This window comes from Danio rerio, chromosome 6 (genome assembly GCF_052040795.2).
Source record: "Danio rerio strain M-AB ecotype USA chromosome 6, GRCz13ab, whole genome shotgun sequence".
NCBI classification, from domain to species: domain Eukaryota; kingdom Metazoa; phylum Chordata; class Actinopteri; order Cypriniformes; family Danionidae; genus Danio; species Danio rerio.
This window is the reverse complement of record NC_141026.1, coordinates 12,727,149-12,749,867: the sequence shown is the minus strand read 5'-3', so window position 1 is coordinate 12,749,867 and position 22,719 is coordinate 12,727,149. Positions and strand designations below refer to the sequence as shown.

The window sequence follows — 22,719 nt, the reverse complement described above, 5'->3', positions numbered from 1 at the left end:
AACACGTTTCCCCCCAATTTTTCTCTCTTTTCTAGGTCAATGCATAGGCGTTGAAAGAACATGTATGGCGGTGCCATCAATGCCTTGTAAGTCAGACATACAGGAATGTTAGCGTGATTCATGCTGAAAACCTGACCTGTCTCGCCTTCACTAAACGAGCAGAGCCGTTGAGCACGGATGACCCTTCACGCTTTCCTACAATTCCCAGAAATCAATGCTCGGATGGAGCTTCCATTACCATTATTGATGGCTGAGACGGTGGCAGTGACTGCTGCCAATGTGAGAGGCCGCAATGATGTGTAGCTGAGGAGCTGAGGGACCGTCTTTGTCTTGCTTTCTTTGTCTGCTTATTTCCTCTATATCTCTCCGTTTTCCCCCATCCCTTTCTGCCAGTCCTACCATGCATACATTTCCTTCCCTAAATCCACATTTTGCATATACAACATGGTCCTTTGCATTAATTATGGAAATAACTTCTATTAAACAACAAACAATTGGTGAAATTAGTAAAACAAAAAGAAAACTGTGTAGAATGAGGTGTGATTTTTAACCTCCATTCAATATTATCAGGCACATGATTAGAATTAGCAAACTGCTTTCAGCAAGCCATTACTATAGCCCAAAATATCAAAGAAAGTGTTTCTGTAGCAATAATATGGATGTACATTGATTATTACTGTACTATAAGGAATACAATAAGAAAATAAGACAGTGAAAAGTGCTTTGTTCACAGATAATCAATTATACAAATGTTGATTTATTAATAATAATAATAATAATTGCTTACATTTATGTAGCACTTTTATGGACACTCAAAGTGCTTTACACATGGGGGGGGGGGTCTCCTCATCCACCACCAGTGTGCAGCATCCACCTGCATGAGGTGACGGCAGCCATATTGCACAGACCGCACACCACACACCAGCTGAATGGTGGAGAGGAGACGGAGTAATGAAACCAAATATGATATGGGAATGGTGCGGACAAATTCAGCCAGGATGCCGGGGTTAAACCCCTTTTTTTTTCGAAGGAGATTCTGGAATTTTTAACGACCACAGAGTCAGGAGTTGGTTTAACATCTCATCCAAAAGACAGTGCTCACTGAGCAGTTCAGAGTCCCCTTCAATATACTGGGGCAATAGGACCCAAACAGACAGCAGGTTGAACACACCCTGCTGGCCTTACTAACAACACTTCCGGCAGCCACCTATAGCTTTCCCAGGTGGTATCCCATCCAGGTACTGACCGGGCGCAACTCTTACTTGCAGAGTGCTAGCTGCCAGGATCTTTAACTCACCCTTCCCTTGTTCAAAACATATTTGAGTTTTGTTCTTCTTACACAAAAGAAGATATCTTGAAAAATGCTGGGACCCATTGACTTCCATTGTATTCTTTATCCTACTATGGAAGACGATGGGCAAGGCAGTGGCGCAGTATGTAGTGTTGTCGCCAGGGCCGGAGCAAGCTGAACTGCCGCTCTAGGCAGAGGACGATCACACTGCCCTCAACCCCAATGTGAAAACGAAAGTGACCGGTTATGAAAATGAAGTGAGGTGTCACGGACCTCTATTCTGCCCCCCTATGCGCGGATATAATGGAGGACGCGCGGGTGCTGAGGGAGGGAGGGAGGTGTCGTGGACGCCACCCTCTCTATTTTGCCGCCCTTTGCGCAAATATAACTGAGGACGTGCGGGTGTCGCAGACCTCTATTCTGCTGCCCTACGTGCGGATATAACTGAGGACACGCGGGTGCTGATGGAGGTGTCGCCTATGCGCGAATATATCTGAGGACGCGGGTGGTGAGGGAGGTGTCGCGGACATAACCGAGGATGCGGGTGGTGAGGGAGGTGTCGCAGACACAACTGAGGACGCGGGTGGTAAGGGAGGTGTCACGGACGCTGCCCTCCTTATACTGCCGCCTAGGTCACCTCTATGGACGCGCCCGCCCTGGCTGTCGCCTCACAGCAAGAAGGTCGCTGGTTTGCTGGTTTGAACCTCGGCTCAATTGGCGTTTCTGTGTGGAGTTTGCATGTTCTCCCTGTCTTCACGTGGGTTTCCTCCGGGTGCTCCGGTTTCCCCCACAGTCCAAAGACATGCGGTACAGGTGAATCAGGTAGGCTAAATTGTCCGTAGCGTATGAGTATGAGTGTGTGAGTGTGAATGTGTGTGTGTGGATGTTTCCCAGAGATGGGTTGTGGCTGGCAGGGCATCCGATACGTAAAAACTTGCTGGATAAGTTGGTGGTTCATTCCGCTGTGGCGACCCCAGATTAATAAAGGGACTAAGCCGACAAGAAAATGAATGATTGAATGAATGAATGAATGAATGAATGAATGGAAGACGATGGGGTCCCAATAACCAGCATTCTTCAAAATATCTTCTTTTATCCTCAACAAAACAAAAAAACTCATAAATGGTTTAAAACCACATAAGAGGGAGAATAAATTATGAGGTAATTTTCATTTTTGGATGAACTATCCCATTAAAACACCATTTGTCAAGTCATTTTTGGATCTAAAAAAACAGCACAAAGCCTCACTCAGATCTAAATTATCTGTAACCCTTATTATCTGCAGTGATTGTTTCAATTCTACTAAAAGGAAGTTCCCCAAATAAGAAGTGCAACTTTAAAATGCAGTAGTCATGTGTGGAAAAAGGTGGATACGATTTCCACTTTTCTGATAAAACTCACCCGCAAGCCACCACACACACACACACACACACACACACCGACACACACACATCTGAGGAAACACTCGGTCTACACACAGCTGCGTGTTCACCTGAGGCAGCTGCAGTCCGTTTCCCAGTCTTTAAGCACTCCAGAACTCAAACTCTACATTGTCACTTGTTAGTGGTATAGACAGAGCGAACGAGAGGGAGAAGGAGATGGCGAGCGAGTGGAAAGAAATGCCCTTGTATTTCTGTCACTCTCTGAAACCACCAGGGAGCTGGGGAATGAAACGATGCAGCCGAGCAGAGAGCCCTGAGAGGCTGCCGCCCGCCTAGCATCACCGCTAACACCGCGACCAGCATCCGCGCTACCAATTAGCCTGAGCCCACACAGGGAGAGAGAAGCCGGCTGATTTGTTTGTTCCAGAGTGCAAACTCTCTCCACCGCAGTGGTTCGTTCAAGAGACTCGGCTGTGAAAATGAATTGGCAAATTAAAGATCTTTACAAACACACGGAAAAAAAAAAGAGAGCACGCTTAAGAAATGTCAACCCAACAATTGCCTTTGGAGAGCTTTGTTTCAGCTAATTGGGATGGAGAGGGGTAAAAAGAGAGGCTCACATCCTAAGGATGAAATTAAATTAGGTTTAAATCGGCTGAATCTGTGTTCACCCTTTCGGTTACAGCGTCCAATTACCCGAAACAAACACAGAGGTGCATAAACCGTGACAAATGACTTCAAAACTGGTCTTGCAACAAATGCAAAGTCACAGAAGGAAGGTTTATGGAATAAAAAAAAAGTGATGACAAGTGGCTATTACAGCATGAATACTCACTGAGTGGGAGTGTCCTCAGCTATGTGACATCACTGCTTGTCCACCTGTAGGGGAAACACAGAAGAGGAAAGCGCATTAATAGCTTATATTTAGCCACTAAACAGAAGCGATAAACTGCCCTATATTATAAAACGTAATAATAATAAGCTTCAGCCTCAAGGGGAACAGTCAACTGCAACAGGTTACAGCACTGTGGCTTGTGAAACGCCGTGTGTTTACACCCAACCTGCGGCTGCCAATGGTTTAAACTAAGAAAAACACAAGCAAACGTACACAAAGACACTGACAACCACTTTTCACATGCCCACACAAGTAAAGTAAAAACACATGAATGCGTGAATGCTCACACACACTCCCGGTTCAGTCTCTTTTCCTGCTAAACCTGTTGGAATTACAGTAAGGCTTTTAAAACCCAGGGTGTGTGGGACGATTTTCCAAGCACACACGCTGTCTTTTGGAGAAAACCAGCCTGCTCCAGTTTTCGTGTGTTTGTGTGTATGTGTGTGTGTGTTTAAGAATTATCAGGAACATCGCAGCAAAGGTGAAACAGACACACAAATCAGATTCGGTTCCCAATCTCCTCAATCTGCACAGATAACAAGTCGCACATACACAAACTGCTCAGAAACAAACACCACATGCACAGGCAGGAAAAAAAAAAGCTAAAACAAATTACCACCACAAACGAACAGCAGACACACTCCGAGTAATCTGTGGCTGGGCAGTTAGTTCCTCTTTTTAGTTCTTTAAAACATTTCCATCTGGCCCAGAGTTAGACGTCTGGAACAGTTTACCACTGTTTGCTCCACACTGAGCCAGGCTGTGACAGACAGCATCCACGTGTCAATCAAAATCCAGCTCATCCGTCCGTGGTGGAAGCGCTCCATCGCCGCAGTGGCCAAGGACACGTGCAGCGTTAGAGCTGATGTCACCGATGGGGGTTCAGTCGTAATGACAGCTCAGAGAGTCCAAGACTGGGATAATGGCGAGCGTGATGGTGGGGTTGATCGTTTTCTACACGATTTGTACGGCCTGATTATTACTACTAGGGCAAGAATCTGTGTGTAGTGGCTCTGCAAGAGCTGAGCTCTCCCCAAACATCTTCATCCATCCTGAGGACCAGCTAATCAAAAACGTCTTGACGCTACATTTTTTTTTTATTGACTTGCCTAGGGGGAGGAATTTAGATGAAATGATAACGCACCCCCTTCAGATAGACTGCAAACTGTGCGCAGCTGTGAGGATGGTGTGCGAGCAGAGAAAAGACAGGAGGGGAGTTTTTTTTCCTTTCTCTTTTTGTTCTTTCTGTTCCAGGTTGATACTTCCTGTCGGAGGAGCCAGTCCTTTAGGGAGCACCTTGCCACGACTGCAGACGTTTAGCTCCAGCCCTTCAGAGAAACACAGGCAAGTCCCGACAATCTATCTCCCGTGGAATCGTCTCACCCGTCCAGTTTCAGGAAACTGATCCCTAAATAGAAGTGATTCATCTTTTTTCATACAATATGAGCACACACAGCACAAAGAGACTTCTCTTTCCTTTTCTCTTGCTTTCTCATCTCTTTCTTACTCTCTCGCTCTCTTTGCTCTGTATGATTCAGTGTGGCTGCAGGGCAGAGTCTTTTATCGCTGTATTATGCCCAGCTGAAAGCTGACAAAATGGAATCTGTGTGTGCGAGTTCTGTGACTGAGAAAAAAACAGCCGTGGACCAGGTCTCTCTTGTTGATAATCTCATTCCTTAATCATTAGGCCAATTGCGGTCTCTCTGGGAGACTGTATCCAGAAAAGAAAGGATGGAAAACAGATAAACACCAAGGGGGAAAAGATATCCAGAGAGGAGAAGGAGAAGAAAACAACTCATATCTGGAAACACTTCCTCAAAAAATGGCCACCAGACCATTAGCTCCATCTGAGAGAGAGAGGAGACCCAGGACTTGAACCAGTGACCTTCTTGCTGTGAGGTGACAGTGCTAACCACTGAGCCACAAACACAGACCAAGTCTCTTTTGTTGATAATCTCATTCCTTACTGGGGCTGTGCGATTAATTGGAATCGAATCGCAATCGCAATTTGAAATGTTGTGATTAGTAGACATGGGCCGGTAAAAGATTCTAACGGTGTGATATACTTGGATAAAAAAATCACGCTTTCATAGTATCACGATATTGTGATTCCTGCTTTAAAATATATTCTTTTTAAATGTCTGGGTAAAAAAAAACAAAAAAACTTTTTTCCCCTTTGAAAGTAATATATTTTATTTTTTGAAACATTTAAAATATTTTTTGCGCAGTAAACATGTCAGGCTAAATAATTCAAATGAATCATTGATTTCTGCTGTCTTCATTAGTTTCCAAAAACTGATTTATTTACAATTTAAAAAGGCATCTTTGGGTATATTTTCTGCTGGAGATACTGTTGTCCTAAAAAACTAAAACAAAAAAGTAAATAAAAAATCTTACACGCACACCTTAGGAACGGTATTACAGAAGATTTTGGCAATTTTAAAACCTTGAATTTTTAAAACTGCGCTATACCTTGAAAACGGTTATCGTCCCATGCCTAGCGATTAGTTAAATTGAAAGAGGCTGTAATATAATATGTATATATGTAAACAAAAATAACGAATAACATCTGAGGTGAAGTGCTTCAAGACCAGTCCACTGTGCTTCAGAAAATTAAACATGCTAGACTTTCTGCGATGGTGTCGTGAGGCATCATAGACATGGTATTGGTTGTTGTGAACTACACCACATTACACAAGAGGAAACAATTGAATCTTGTCACGACCTCCATTTGTCGTTTACGACTCCCCACGACACTCAATGTCAAGGAAATAATGCTGAAATCGTGTGATCTAACTGGGATTTATAACTAGCCAATTGAGTGAGCACACTTTCATTCTGCCCAATAAGAATTGCGCAACCGAACTACACCCACAATATAAGAAAACAGGAAAGCGCGGACAAATGGGATGATGGCATCTGCTGCTTCAGAAGCATTAATATACAGCATTTGTAATACAGGAATATTTTGGTATATAATAACAGACACAGAATGAAAACAGGTCATTTTTAAGAGCTGTCGCAGAATTGTTATCACGGCTTACAGATTATTAACCTGAAGCTTGAATTAAATTAAAATCAGCTTGGGACTTGAATTAAACTGGAAATCAAATCGCAATATCTGTCAAAAAAATGTTTTAAAAAATTAATTAATTAATCAATTAATTAATTAAAAATAAATAAATAAATAAATCGCAATTAGATATTTTCCCTAAATTGCAGCACAGCCCTATTCCTTAATCATTAGACCAATTACGGTCTCTTTGGGAGACTGTGTCCAGAAAACAAAAGATGAAAAAAAGATAAATACAAAGGGAGAAAGGACACAGCCATCCAGAATTAAGAAAAAAACAACAACTTATACCTGGAAACACTTCCTCAAAAATGGCCACCAGACAATTAGCTCCATCTGAGCGAGAGAGGAGGGGGTGGGCTATAACTTAAACTGCCCACACTGGAGGTCATCACTCACACGCTAATGGAAGAACCGTGCTACACACACACACAAACACAGAGTCGCTCTCTCTTACACACAAGGACACGGCAATCGTCTTTGAACAGATTGCTAAACACTGCGGTAATTTAGCTTTACATTTGTGGTAAAAGTTCATCTGTGCAACTCGTGACAATAAGGGCAAATTAATATTCAACCCATTTCCTATCCTCGCTTTCCTTCACCTTTGAAGTCTGCTGGAAATGAAGACCAGATGGAAGCAAAAAGGAGGAACAAGAGTGAGCAAAAGAGGGAGAAAAAACACACTCATGTGTCTCCACATGAAATGGAGCGCTTTTTAAACAAAGGTAGAACATGTGGGAAAGTTTCTGAAGCTCTGCAGTGATCGCCAGGCACGGCAGGAACAGAAAACATGTTTTAGGCACTCCCAGATACGAAAACAAACAAACTAATGGGAAAATGATCAGAGGCTTTACTTTTGCTTAGCTTTTAAGTGAAACAGTGTAAAATGCATGCAAAATGCAAAGCCTTAGCAGAGCTTTTGAGAACACTCACTTAAAAACTGTGGTTACAAGTCAGTCAAGGGAATCTCGTGTGTTTGCACATTGTTTCAAAATGTTTCAATGAGAGTTAAGAATCATATTGCACTTGAGTCATAATGGCAGCATGTTAAAGAAAGTTTCATATCCATTTGTTTAGTAATTTTGCATACACACTTAAAAGAGGAGATCAAATCTAGATGCTCAAAAAATATCTGAATTTACAGAGAATACTCTATGCTTAAGATCACCTGTTGACTCAATTAATGGCAGTTGTATATAGGGTTGTAACAATATACCGGTATGACGGTTTACGACGATTTGAACGTGCACGATTATCATACCATGAACAATTGCATATCAACGGTTTTAACCCTTAAAGACCGAGACAGCCGCCCGCGGCTAAAAATAAGTATTGCTCTTAAATGTTTAATAACTTTGGATCCGCTGATCCGATTCATACAATTCAAAGATTGGCATAAAGAAGAGAATCTCAGCTTTCCAGTGCTGTATCACATAACATTCGCGGACTTTCAGAGGCTCCGAAATCAGTGCGGTTACGTCATCAACATTTGACAACGCTGATTTAACAAAGAAACGCTCGTCACTGTGTCTCCGGACAAATCAGACATGATACATTGATGCATTGTCCCTCCTCCATGCCCAGATTGGTTCAAACTCGCTATATCACAACCAATAAGCATAGGTTTCGCTTTTGTTTGTGGACCAAGCTTTTTGAACAACACGGAATGAGAGATAGGCATACATTTATGCGCGGCTAAATAAAACGCAAAAAAAAAGTTTTGCATGAAATAATTCTCATACTAAGTACTTTTGCATGCACAGCAGCACAGAAACATGACAAAACAGTGACACAGCAAAGACGAACTGCTGCTCTTGCTGTTTTCAAAAGACGCAAATGAAGGTGCAGCTGTTTGTCTGCATTGCAGACAACCATATCCAAATCCATATCGATTGACAACCATATCCATGCTGGCACATAAAACCTAAGGATGTTCCATATTGAATCTAGTTTCGTTATGTAACTATTTATAGTATAGTAAATATTTATATCTATTTTTTACTGAGGATTTGCACCATGTTTATTTGGACTTTATTTGGACTTTGACACATTATTTATTATTTTCTTATTTTTATTTGTTCATTGTAAGTGGTGTTGTTTATAGTAACTAAAAATATATTATTTGGAAAAAGTCAAATTTGCTTCACTGTTCTATTATTTTGTAACATTTGTAACATACCGTATACCGCGAAACCGTCAAACCGTGGTATTGTTTTAGACGATTATCATACCGTGAAAAATTCATACCGTTACAACCCTAGTTGTATACAAACTAATCATTCTTTGATTTATTCTTCAGCTTAACAGGCTGCCTGCTTTCACACCTGCCTAATTTAGTTTGGTTAAATCACACTAGAGTTCATTTTCCCTCTTGGTGCGGTTCGTTTAGGCAGGTAGGAATGCAGCAATCGTACTCGAGTGCGCACCAAAAGCAGACCAAAAAAAGTGTATCGACACCTGCTTGTGGAGGTAGTCTCGGTACAGTTTCAAAACGAACCCTGGAGCGGTTTGTTTGTGGTTAAGAATATGATCCGAACTAAAACAGACCCAACCGCAAAAAGTACAGCACCTTTTGGACTAATCCAGCTGCTGTAGGCCGATGAGCTGTGCATTATGGGATATGGAGAAAAATATTTGTTGACAGCGCTTTACCAACAAAGAGAGAGAGAGGGAAAAACATTACCTGATGAATCGTTGGTAATATTTAATATTTCGCTGTTTGGCTTAATTAATTTACACCTCTTCCTGAAGTGACGTGCGATGCATTAAATCACTGTTTTCCAGCCACGGCTGCGCTTCATTCCTGGAATGTATACTTTGTCTAAAGCAGGCATACAATCAGTCAGCGCAGTCGTTCGTCCATTGTAAAAAGCGACATTTTGTGTCTGCCGGTTTGTTTACTTGCGGGAGTTCGTTGGCATTTTCCCGCATGTGAATTCTGACCAATCGATAAGCAGTTTAGGAACTATGTTCAACAACATCTGGCCAATGAGAGATGTGGATTTTGTCAGATGACTGCATTTTGCTTCTTTTCAACTGGCTTGGACCAAAGCCAGCAGTGTAATGTGAAAACGACCCAAAGACGGCAGAAAATGCAACTATGTATCAATTATTGCCCTTAGTCCGGACCAACTGTAGTGAACTACAGATGTGAAAGCACTCTTAGACTAACCATGTTCCGTAAACTTTTCGCTATTCATTGTACTCAAACAACCCCTCCTCCGTCATTGAAATCCAGATTAGCATGTTTGTGTGATCATTCTCTGGGTGAACACCAATTGCATTTTGATTGATGTCTACCAGTAGTTTTAAGAAAAGATGGGCCTACGCATGTGTACAAGAGATGATACAGTAGGTATTACAGGTGTTCTGTACACGATTAAAATAGTGTTCCGTACAGGGAGCATAACTACAATTCATCGGCAAAAAACAGACATTGCTTTAAGGCTTATTAAAAACCAATGTCAGAATATACTATTATTGTTCAACTTGAAGTTATGTTATATTTAATATTTCTTTTATAAAAATTTAAAATGAAAGAACTTTACAATCATTTAATATTTATATCATGTTTATTTTATTACAGCATGACAATTCAAAATATTAAATTCATGCTAATTAACGCTAACTTTACTGACCTCTTATGAATATAAACATCATCACTGCACAAAGATTATCCAAACAGTGTTTGCAGCATGTCTCTCAGCCTCTCTCTGGGGGAGAGTTGCGCCATGCGGTCATCACCCACAACTCACGTTTAAATATCTCCATTTCAAAGCATTTATTCAACAAAAGATAATTTATTTAACAATTTGTTGTGAGAACATAATATTCACTTCCTGTACTGTATAAATTAAATGCAAATGCATATTGTTGTTGCTCCAAATGTCTCCCTTCCCAAGCGACGACACTCGCCCCTTTAGCTTGCCCACTGTCTATTTTCAAGTGCATTAATGGGACGTAGCAAACTTACTGAATTTACTCGGAAACATATGGTGTGAGGGTCTCTATTGTGCTCGGAGGTGAAAGAGTGAGAAATAAAGATTACACAGATATATAGTTCGTCTACGACCCGGAAATATTTATTCAGAGACTGGCGTTAAAAGGTAACCTGTCCGGAACATTGTTGTGTACGGAATAAGTCTACAATAATCCCTTTATTCATCAGGGGTCACCACAGCGGAATGAACCGCCAACTTATCCAGCATTTGTTTTACACAGTGGATGCCTTTTCAGCTGCAACCCAGTGCTGGGAAACTCACAATCTCACCTTCACACACATACACTTCAGCCAGTTTAGTTTGTTCAGTTCACCTATAGCACATGTCTTTGGACTGTAGGAGAAATCGGAGCACCCGGGGGAAACTCACACCAACACTGGGAGAACATGCAAACTCCAAACAGAAGTGCCAACTGACCCAGCCGAGACTTAAACCAGTGACCATCTGGTTGTGATAACCACTGAGGCACCGTGTCGCCCCAAATCAAACACTTTTAAAAAAAAATGAACCACAAAAAGAAATTGAAACCCTGCCTGTAATCTTAAGTGTTCAAACATCATTGTAGCAAACTCTTTAAGGCCACTTTGTATCAGCCGAAATATATACAAATACTGGAATAATACCACTGTTTCAATAAACAAAGATAACAACTTTACATGATGTGACCATATTATTTGAACAACATGTACTCTAATTGAGGGTCCTGAACAATAACATTGGCAGTCAAAAGTAGCTGATTACATATTAAACGCTGTTCGAGAATTAAGTAAAGCGCTAAAGAACGCAAAGCAGCAGAATACCGTGTAATCAAACAGGCCTTGAGATTTCTCTGCGTGAAGGTCAATCCTGCTGCCTATGCAGCTGTCACGCCTTCCTCTCAAACACATACACACACATACGAACAAACACACTGACACACACAAACCAACCAGATAGTCATCTATCATCCCTAAGCTCAACACACCCAACGTGGATGCTCTCGCCATCAACCTGACATCAATCCAGCAAATCTGCAGGAATGAGGGAAAAATGCCTTTCTTTTTTAAACAAAACAGAATCAAATGTGTTTGGAACAAATATTACAATATATTAAGAGCATTACCGTGATATGTACTGCTGCATAATTGGTGTTGTTGATAGTCGGTTGGCTGATGGCTGTAAAGTGGTGAAGAAACCAATTACATTGTACTGTTATTATGTCACCCTGTTTACACTTGTTATTAAAGTCTCAATGAAATCAAAATGAAACTGTCAGTATCAATATCTTAGTTTTAAGGTAATCCATTAACCCTATTCTTCAATGCGGAAGTCCACTCGTTTTGGTGATTGCTTTAGAACTTCCGATTCAGTCACCTATGAGAGAAATTCCTTGGAATAATAAACAGCAGAAAACGATCCAACTACTTGCTCTGCAAACATGTGTGTGCATGACTATATAGGAAAAAAAGCAGAATAATATACTAGGAAAATATCAGTTTGCAACATCAAGCAGCAGAACGAGTATTTTTTAAAACCTAAAAATTAATGAAAGTGAAATAGACTGGAAGTCTCGAGCCAAAAAGATTCCAATGGCTAGAGCATGTAGCATGAGGTCAATAATCTACTGTGCTCCAAAACAGTGGCAAAATTAATATTTTGAAAATATTAACACTCAAATAATTAGGTTTGCTACATCCTAGCAAAATGCAGGATGACTTATTTAACACACGACTTAAAAAAAAAAAATAATAATAATAATAATAAATAAAAAGTAAAGATAATATAAAAATACAGTTAAGTTATTCAGCTATAACACATTACAGTATAATAAAAACACATTTATTGACAAATGGACTGTTGTTGTTTATTATAAAAGTGTATTCCAGGATGAGGAGGCAGCATGAGTATTGGGGCGTACTCACTCTATGCAATCTGAACCGTGCCCAGGCCCATTTCCCGGATCGTTTGAAAAGTGTGAGTGCTCTAAATCAGGTTCAGGCACGGTTCCCTTGGCCCACCCTAGCCCGGTTGGGAGAGGTATGCCAGAGCGCAGTTCACTTGGGCTTTGGCGCGGTACGCTTGTGTGTGAGTGCAAAACGTGCCTAAGCCCGAAACTGAAAGCGAGACGTGACTTTTGAGGGACTGTTACATATGGATATATTAATCATTCTTACTGTTTAATGAACTGTCGTAGTTTATTAAATACACAAACCCCTCACTACACGACAGCTGCACCTTCAGCAAACCTCCTAATTCTTGCAGCACGAGGACTTTATGATTGTTTATGAGCATCAAAAGAGTTTGGCGAAATATCTGACTGCGTGTCCCTGCATATCAAACAACTTAAACGATACAACTAAAGAAATCCCCATTGTGCTGAGTGAAAGCACTTACTGATCAGTGCATCATGGATGACGGCAGCGTGCCAAGGCCCGAATGTAATGTGAGTGCTAGCTTTCGGGGGAGACAGGTGGGGGGACAAGCATGCTTTGGCCCGGTTAAGGCAACTACGCAACTACGCTCTTAGATACATCCCGCCAAATTCAAGATGCTATTGCTACTGCTAAAATTGATCACTTATTCCTGTCCACGAGTGTTTATTGTTCATCTAAAACCTTATAAAAGAATATAGCTAAACTGTGTTGATCTGAAATGCGGTGTGCAGAATCTCTCTACGACAAGCCCCGATACAAAATACATTGTACACACAAAATCATTATACAGGTAGAGTTGCGTTTGAAATCGCCTACCACTCATTATGTACTGTATTTGAATTTAAATTTACTACTAGACCGTTAGAAAAGTATGTTCTATACAGTATGAAGGCGAGCAGTATGAATGGAACTCGGTTGTACTACATCCACTATTTTTTCATTATCGTGTCCTACCCATGTCAGTTGTGTCGCTTCACTCCTATTCATGAATTCTCTTACAGGGCATCATGGGATAGTGTAGCGTGCATCGGATGCGCACTTCAGAATCTTGCTGGAAGTAGTAGGTCATCTGGGTACTTCTTGCATACTGTTTTTCAAATTCTATGAATTCTGATATACTACTCGGCTCGCATACTGTTTTTAGCGTACTATACTGACCTTATTCTGTGCGTACGAGCGGGTGCAGCTATTTGAATCTTTTTGGCTCGAGACTTCCAGTCTCATTCACTTCCATTCATTTTTAGACATTAAAAACAGCTCATTATGTTGCTTGATGTTGCAAACTGATACTTTCTTATTATAATATTCTACTTTGCCTGTATAGTCATGAACACACTTGTTTGTAGAGCAAGCAGTTTGACCGTTTTCTGCCATTTATTGTTCCTAGTCATTTCTTCCGTCCGCTTGTAAAGTCATGACGTATCGGTGACGTATGGACTACTGTTTTCGGGTTTAAGCCACTGCTCATTTGAATTGAGAAAATGTTTGTTTATGGCCAATTTTTAGTCATATCACACAATAAAGTGAATTTTATATAAAATCATAGTATACATATTAATCCCGGACTTGCTGCATCACAAATACCAAAATTTCGACAATTTATAAAAGATTAATCACTTTCTGACCATCGAATATTCGGCATGGACATTTATATTGCGATCGTAATTTTCTAAAGTATTACATCACTCTGTAAACCTTTATTATTACCATTTGATGAGTCTCCCCATACAGTTTGATATAGTACTTGGACCCAGAAGCCGCTTCGCGGGACGTCACCCTTAACAAGCGGATAGGCGACTGAATCAGAAGTTCTAAAACAATAGCAAAAACATGCGCACTTTCACACTTTAGAATAAGATCAATAGTATAGAAGTATACAATTTCGGTCGCAACCTAGAAGATTCTTAATTAAACTTCTTACACACAATGTCCATAGGTGAATAGTGTTTTTTAAGGATACAGACAATAGTTGGTAAATGAAGTCTGTTTTTTTTGTTGCATATGCTGTTGATAGTTTTCTATTAATGCAATCGTGTTTAGCAGTGAGTCTAGCAATCGTGTTTAGCTAGTGAGTCTTGGTACCATGCTATTATGCAAGGTACCCTTACAAAAGGGTGCTAATAAAGTGCTATGATATGTATCACTATACCTTTGACAGTAAAAACAAAAATAAAAAGGTATCATACTGTAAATAACCGTAACACTCAGTGGAAACTGGCCATAAGTGGTGTGTTGAGCTTTTGTGGTTTGTCATAGGTGTCATTGGGTTTATATTTGTAGTGTTTAGTGTTAAGCTCAAGGTAAATGGTTTTATCACATACAAAAGGGTATGTGCACAGAGTTTCATTTCATTTACAGGTCCAATGCATGTGCAGGTCACATCTGTGCTTTATTGTCCACAAGGTGTAAGAAGAATATGCAGTATTCTGCTTTAAACAAGTACAAAGACATTTTATTGCTCATATCTTTAAGAGAAAAAACACAGAGTCTGAAATGGAACAAATCTTTAAGCGCACAATGTCTGTATTTGTGCATGCTATGGAGAATATTGTGAAAATGAAGTATAGTTGGGCTTTTACACTGTTTTTTGAGCCATAGTGCATGGATACTCAGTCAAGTGGTCTGCTGAGCTGTTATTCTGGGTCACCTGTTGATGTGCTGGGTTTGGTGTTGAGCTCAGTGTTCTGTTATCTGGTGGTGTGAGCATGTGAGGATCTGCTGAGTGTGCAGTGTTGAATTCTGATGGTGTGTTGTTAAGCACCGTGTTATAATGTTCAATCAAGTGTCATGCCGAGGTGTTGGATTAACTGGAGAGAGTTTGGGCTATAATAGTTTGGGGTTGAGCTGTTATGGTGGGTCATCGGTTGTAGTCTGGAGTTAGTGTTGTGTTGAGTTATTGGGTAGTAAGATGCAGCGTTGAGTTTTGATGTTCTGTTAAGCATGTTGTTGGGATGTTCAGTCAACTGTCACACTGGTCTACTGTGTTGAGTTGTGTGGTGGTGTGTTGAGCATGTTGCTGGGATGTTCAGTCAAGTGGTGAGTTAGGCTGACATTTTGTTATTTTTCCACCTGGTGATATTGTGTTGGGTGGGCTGAGCTCAGTGTTAGGCTATCTGGTGGTGCAATGAGCTAGTTGGGCCATGTAAAGAAGGTCTGTTGGTTGTGCATTGTTGAATTCTGATGCTGTGTTCACACCAGATGTGGCATGCGCGAATGAATCGCGACATTCAGGCTTAAATTGACACATGAACAATTTTGGGTAACTTGCTTTATTTGTGCAGGAAATTCACTTGACAATAAATGTAAATTCAGGTCATGGGCGGGGCTTTTGTCTGCCCTTGACTCTAGCTTTGTTGCTAAATGGCTTACACAGATTTTATTGAATAGCTGTGTTTGTGCTTTAGGAAAGCTGAAAAACAGCATATATTTGTTCTGCGCCATGTTTGAGTCCACTAGATCCTTTCAGAGGTGCATCCAGCTCAGTGAGTTCATCAACTCCTCCAGAAACTGTATATAAATAATGGAGGCTTTCAATGGTGCTTCAGACAGAGCCAAGCCCAGTTTGATGAGCTGTTGTTGGTCGCGGCAGAAGGATTTCCACTGGGAACATAAACAACATGGCACTACCTCAAAATCACGCCTCTACAAGAGCAAGCACCTGATTGGTAAACGTGGCACAAATGTCCGCTGAAGTTCAGATTTTCCAACTCAAGTGATTTGCGTCAAATGCACGAAACGCTCAACTCACACCACTTCGTTTGCGCAAATTGCGACATTCGCACTGCCTCATTCGTGCGAAACGCACCACGTGATGTCTATTCGTGCCTTTGCTTTAACATGTAAATCACTCGCGTTTGATGCCTCATCCTTGTCTGGTGTGAACGCATCATGATGATGTGTTAAGCATTGTGTTGGAATGTTCAATTGAGTGTCAAGTTGATAAGTTGGATTATCTGGGTGGGGGTTGGGTTGTAATGTTAGGCAAGAGCTGTAGGTTGTGCTGCTCTGTTGGTGTGTTGTGCTTTTATGTTTGGTCATCCGGTGGTTTGTTGGTTTATCCTTTTGAGATGTAGGCTGGACTTAGTGGAGTTCGGTCATACTAGTCTGTTGTGTGCTTATACCAGTGTTGAGTTGTGGTAGAGTGTTAAGCATGCTATTGGGAAGTTAAGCCAATAGATATATTGAGCTCTTATTCTGGTTGCGTGTTTAGACGTAGTGTTGTGGAGGGTTGACTTAAAATGTTGGAGCTGTGAGGTGGTCTGTAGATGTCAGATGTTCAGTCAACTGTCACATTGATCTATTGTGTTGAGTTGTCTGGTTGTGTGTTCAGCATGTTGCTGGGATATTCAGTCAAGTGGCATGTTAAGTTGTTATTTTTCACCTGGTGGTTGTGTGTTAGGTGGGATGAGCTCAGCGTTAGGTTATCTAGTGGTGCAATGAGCTAGTTGGGTTATGTGAAGGTCTATTGGCTGTGTTAAATTCTGATAATGTGTTGAGCATTGTGTTGGAATGTTCAATTGAATGTCAAGTTGAGGGGTTGGATTATCTTGGGTTGTAATGTTGGGCAAGAGCTGTAGGTTGTGTTGCTCTGTTGGTGTTTTAAACTATTGTGTTTGGTCATCTGGTGGTGTGTTACTCTATCACTTTGAGATGTAGTCTGGAGTTAGTGGTGTGCTGAACTGTGGTGTTTGGTCATGCTGGTCTGTTGGGTGCTTAGACCTGTGTTGAGTTGTGGTAAAGTGTTAAGCATGCAGTTAGGAACTGCCCATACTGATACTATTGCGCTCAATTGCATGTTTAGATGTAGTGTTGTGGTGTGTTGGGTTGTGTAGTGGTCTATAGTATGGGCTAAATATTGTAGATCATCTTGTGGTGTGTTGGGCCTGTAATGTAAGGTTATGGTAGTGAGTTGAGCTGTAGTATTAGGTTGTGTGGTGTTTTGCTAAGCTATGTTTTTGCGATGTTCAGTAAATTTAAGCTTGTCTGTTGGGGTGTGGTGGCATTTTGATCAGTTGTGTTGGCCTGTGCATTGAGCCGTAACATTGAAGTCAAGGTGATGGCTGAATACATGACTGAAGGAAGTGGAGATGAGCTCTAGACTGAATGCATTGTTTTCATGAAAGATGCTGTTGCTCCTACTGCACGCTTAAATTAGCTGGCAGTGTTTGGATTACACCAGGGAGCTCTCACACAGGATTTATTCTAGCCTGCAGGAGCAAAGGATATTTCCATCTACACACGCACACAAACACACACAGATGCACAGTCACCCGTATGCATGTGCTCACACTAAGACACACTCAAATAAAACCCTAAGAGCACAAAACAAGGCTTTTGGTTACAGAGGTACACACACAGCATGGTCAAATAAGGATGCACTGCTCACTCTAGCATTCATTTCATCCTTCGCCCTAGAATTTGCCCACATGATCCTCTGCCATCAGAACAAACATACAAAAATGCACTTCCACGCAATCATACACACACTAACACACTCGAAGGACACAACAAGAGGCTCTTCATGGCCTCCGGATCAGGCTTCTTCATGTGCTATTGCCAAGTTTACTGACTGCTCATATTACAGACGGGTTTCACAGCTTTCTACCCATCCAACAGAGATAATGCAGAGAGATAGAAACTGAGAGAAAGAGAGAGCACACGTAGTGTTTTTCCCCTTCTTTTGAGCGTCATGTGAAAGAACCACACCGCAGAGTCTGTTTCACTGAACAATCTGATGACACAAACACTCTTTCGCTACCAAACCAACCTGCAGCCCTTAACCTTATCTCTTTAACTGATTGCATTATTTAAACAAAGAATCACCCGTTTGCTTCGACCTTAAACAAAGCAGCCTCAGCCTAATTTCTAAAGACTGAGACAGACGCCCCCCCTCAAAACACACACGCACACACATTTGTTGCGGGTCGGTGAGCATGAGGCCTGCTGAAGCGCCTAATCCCGCGTCTGTAGACTCCAGGAGCACACCATGATGCACCTTCACGCGAGTGCAGATTAGAACCCTTAATCCAGCTCTCTCAATCTGGAGATCTTTTTATAAAACCTCACAGCTAATCCAGCAGAGGTTTGTTTACTGTTCAAGACCTAGTTTGACACAGGTCAGACTATTAAAAAAAAAAAAAAAAAACATCACTCGAAGTGTCATGTCAGGGTTAAATAGCTAGTATCCTATGCTAAACTGATCTATTAACCGTAATTCTGCACATAACCGTTCATGTCGTAAGAGATCAAATCAAAGCATACATTAAAAAAATGTAAGAGCAAGCAACTTTAGGAAAAACAAAAAGGTCCTCGCCTTCCAAAGTACATTATAGTGTCAGCTGAAATTATTCTATTTTCAATCCTTCTCCTGTCTCCATCTCATCCCTGTCATTTTGTGGGCCTTTCTGCGCAAATTAAAAATTTAGAAATTCTTGCTGCGCCGAGGTGCTCTTTGCCAGCACAGCTAAAATGAAAAGGCTTTGTGGTGGCAGTGACCAGATTTTAAATGCAGCAAGATCAATAAATAAGAGGGGGCTGCTTGAGCACAATCTCCGAATGTCTTTGAGTGTGTATGTGTGTGTGAGGGTCAAATACTGCATGTCCTGCAGTCAGCTGTCACAGTGCAGTGCAGAGGAGTCTCTCCCATAGATCCATCCATCCCGGGGCTCTGGCCAAATCCCACCCAGCCTCCCTTTCTGCCCTCTCCCACAAGAGGAGCATCATTCCTGCCATTCCTGAAATCTTGGCTATTTCAACTAGGGATGCAAATATAGCGATAAGCACTAGAACAAATAGGCCAAACTACTGGCATTTCAAACACGGGCTCCATTATCTCAGCAGGGGGACTGGAGCACCGCAGTGGCAACCCACGGCACAGGCAACATGACAGTCTCCTGGAGGGCAAACAACACCGGAGACTCAAGCAGCACGGGGTGGAAAAAACAGCCCTCATCTCTCCAGAATACTCCTCTGCCCGGAATCGCTAATGCACTCAAACCCTCATTGAGGAGCTGAGAGACAGAGATAGAAAGAAGAGGGGGGAGGTAGATGGAAAGCAGAACAACAGGCATACAGAAAGGTTTTAGAATGACGACCTTCAGGTGTCGAGCACAAGATTGGCTTCGTTGATTAACAGCTGAACACGGAAAGATACACACGTATCCCGAGCATACACTTCCCGAAGCTTAATTCCTTACTGTGAAGTTACAGCAAAGGAGATTTTTCCTTCTCAAGCCTCAATATGAAGCCTTTCTTGAGGGAAAAATCAACCCTTTCACCTTGTCTGTGAAAAACAAGCGCTCAGACAGCCCAACAAAAATAACCTTGAGTTTCATCAGGGATATTCTCACATTGAATGATAAACAGAGGCCCGAGGGACGCTGAACCAAAAAGCAGCTAATTGCCTGCCTCTGAAATTCGGCCCCTGTGTCCTCTCTGTGTTTATCTGAAAACAGAGTCGGTTTGGTATGACCCGCTTCAGCTGCTGGTAGAAAAGCCCATTCATTTAACTGTCCGCACAAATGTGAATCTCTGGCTCTTCTGCCTCGTTACCACGAACCGGCAGGCTAAAGGTAAAGAAGATCATGTTTGCGACACAATTATCAAGTCTGCCGCGACCAACTTGTGCTTGTGCTGACACAAACAGTTGTCTCCCGAGCGCTAATGTTCACACTAAACTGCAACCCATATAACCCGTTATTATGTAAGAGCCAACTGTGAGAGGAAATTCTACAATCAAAGCTGTTTGCTAACGACAAAATAAATCATTAGCCAAGTAAGGCAAGATAGAGATGCACTTATCCATGATACTGTTTAGCTTCATGCCAACTGTCGTCTCACGAAGCAGCACGGGGAAGAGTATCTGTCAGTATTTACAAGGTGATTTGCCAAGTCGTTATGAGTGCAAGGACGCAACCTGCTCGAAAACAAATTCAACGCTGACCTTCCAGCATTGAGTGTATTCGGGGCTGATTCATTTGGCAGTTACTGGCCACACATGTGGGACACCAAAGCTTGTATAATCAAGCAAGCGCTTGCGTTCGAGCTCTTTAAATGACAGGTGTTATGATTAGGTGAGAACTTTCCGCCGCCCTGGACTTTTATGGGAGGTTTAAATCAAATGACAATCTAGAAACTCTAGGCTGAGGTTTCCGAAGTTCATTAATATCAATTTCACCATTAAGACTGCAGTGAATGATTGGTGTTTAAAAAGCAAAATCAATGAGTTCTCGCTGAACATGCAGCAAATAATGTGTCTCTTATCCAGATTGATGCCAAGGGGAAAAACTGTTTTTACTTCTACTACTTTCATTCACCTTGCCACCTGCCAATGTGTGCCAAAAAATAAGGTTTTAGATCATCTAAAATGGCTTCAGCAATGGTTTAAAAAGAAAAGAAAAAATGTTCCTTCAACAAACATACCTAAGGCATGAATAATTAGAGTACACTAAGTTGTTAAAGTAAAAGGCACAATGTTATACACTGCAGTTGACTATAATATCGTCTAATCCAATAAGATGTAGAATGAAACCCCATAGAGCCATTTAGACTGCGAGACGCAGGCAAGGCTGTGCGCGATAACTGCTCTCCAGTCATTCATATGTATCAGCGTGAGTGGAACATCCAATAAATTCGAATCATCTTTAAATGAACCGCACCGATCAGTGCCCGGTGAGATTATAAACCCAATCTCATGTGCGTTTAGAATTTCCTGTGCTAAACTTGTACTAGATTCGGCAGATTCTCCACCCGAGACCCATTTCCAACAGCCCATATTTCTCATAATCAGCTCATTTCACTAGAATCATTAGTTGTTGTTGTGAGAACAACAAAGGCATGCAAGCAGAGCTTAAACAAGATCTGTCTAAAGATCCCAAATTAAACTAATTCCTAGATACGAACATCTCCTCACAGGCCTAACCCATATCCTGTCAGGAAAACAACAAACATCCTGGACAGAAACGTGCGGCTGACACTCTAACCCTGAGCAAAGTTCCTTCTTTTTTTTTTCCCCTCGCAGCTACAGAAATCCAGGGGTCTGGGTGTGCTTGAGAGAGCACAGTGTGAGATCCCTTCAAACCCCAACAGCACAAACAGGCCCTGACAGATTTGCTCTCCCTAATTCAGGCTAAGAAAAACAGCACAAGTATATAAGAGATCTTCACTGTGCTCTGAATAAGCACAAACGCACACACTCCTGCAGAGGGAGAAAAAAGCATCCAACAATAGTCATTTCTAATGGAAGAAGAGAGTGGGTGAGACTGTTCCGTTTCAATTCACTGATACCGCTAATGGCTTCTTAGCGGTTCAATGAAATCAAGCAGCTGTCAAGGCGATGCATCGGGAACAGGGAGGAAGAGGCGGCATTCCCACAAGAGAAAAGCATCACGTCAGGATGTTTGGCTAAACATCTGCTCCCCTGCTCTCATGGCTTTAGCAGCAGCACATAGTCAGACAAAGAGATGGGAGGTGGAAACACTGACTTCTCCATCTGAGGCATTCTGTAAAAACAACAATCCATGCATAATGACTAGGGCACTGGGCTAGATGAGACAGAGCCCATACTGATAGAAAACAGACACAATCCAGCCATTTAGCCAGCCTGTGGGCTTTGCCTCACTGACCACTAATTGTAAAAAGTTCATGACTTACAAAACAGAAACTTTCCTCCTGTATTGAAGGTGGCCGTTCCTTCTCAAACCATGACAAATGTTCTGAGGTAAAACTTCATTTGCTTACTTCTTACACATTAGGAGGTCAACTGTAAAGAAAAACTCCCTCTGTGTGAATGCATGCATAAAACATACAGACAGACAGTACGCAAAATCGTGTATAGAACATTTGAAGTCTTGTAAGTGAGGAAATGACTGTGCATGGAGACTATAATTATTAAGCTTGTGAGCTCAAATATGTCTGATTTGCTAATTCAGAAAAGATCAAAATAGTCTTTCTCTTTTTCGAGTGAAAAGCTGATGTGAAACCTTACTTTACTGATTCATCATTACAACACAAGCCTGATGGAAATTGTGAAATTTCCCAACTGTAAAGTGCATTGTAAATATATATATATATATATATATATATATATATATATATATATATATATATATATATATATATATATATATCCATTTTTATTTAAAACAAAGAAAAGACATTAAA

At 41.4% G+C, this 22,719-nt stretch overlaps 1 protein-coding gene across 50 annotated transcripts in view; it reads right to left on the bottom strand.

Moving 5' to 3' along the window:
* baz2ba (bromodomain adjacent to zinc finger domain, 2Ba) overlaps positions 1-22,719 on the bottom strand; it is a 171,413-nt gene that overhangs the window by 147,380 nt on the left and 1,314 nt on the right. For all 50 annotated transcript variants that reach the window (XM_087256605.1, XM_087256622.1, XM_087256611.1 and 47 more), the window contains exon 2: positions 3,509-3,552. The gene's annotated coding sequence lies outside the window, so the exon portion shown is untranslated. The remainder of the gene's footprint in view (positions 1-3,508; positions 3,553-22,719) is intronic.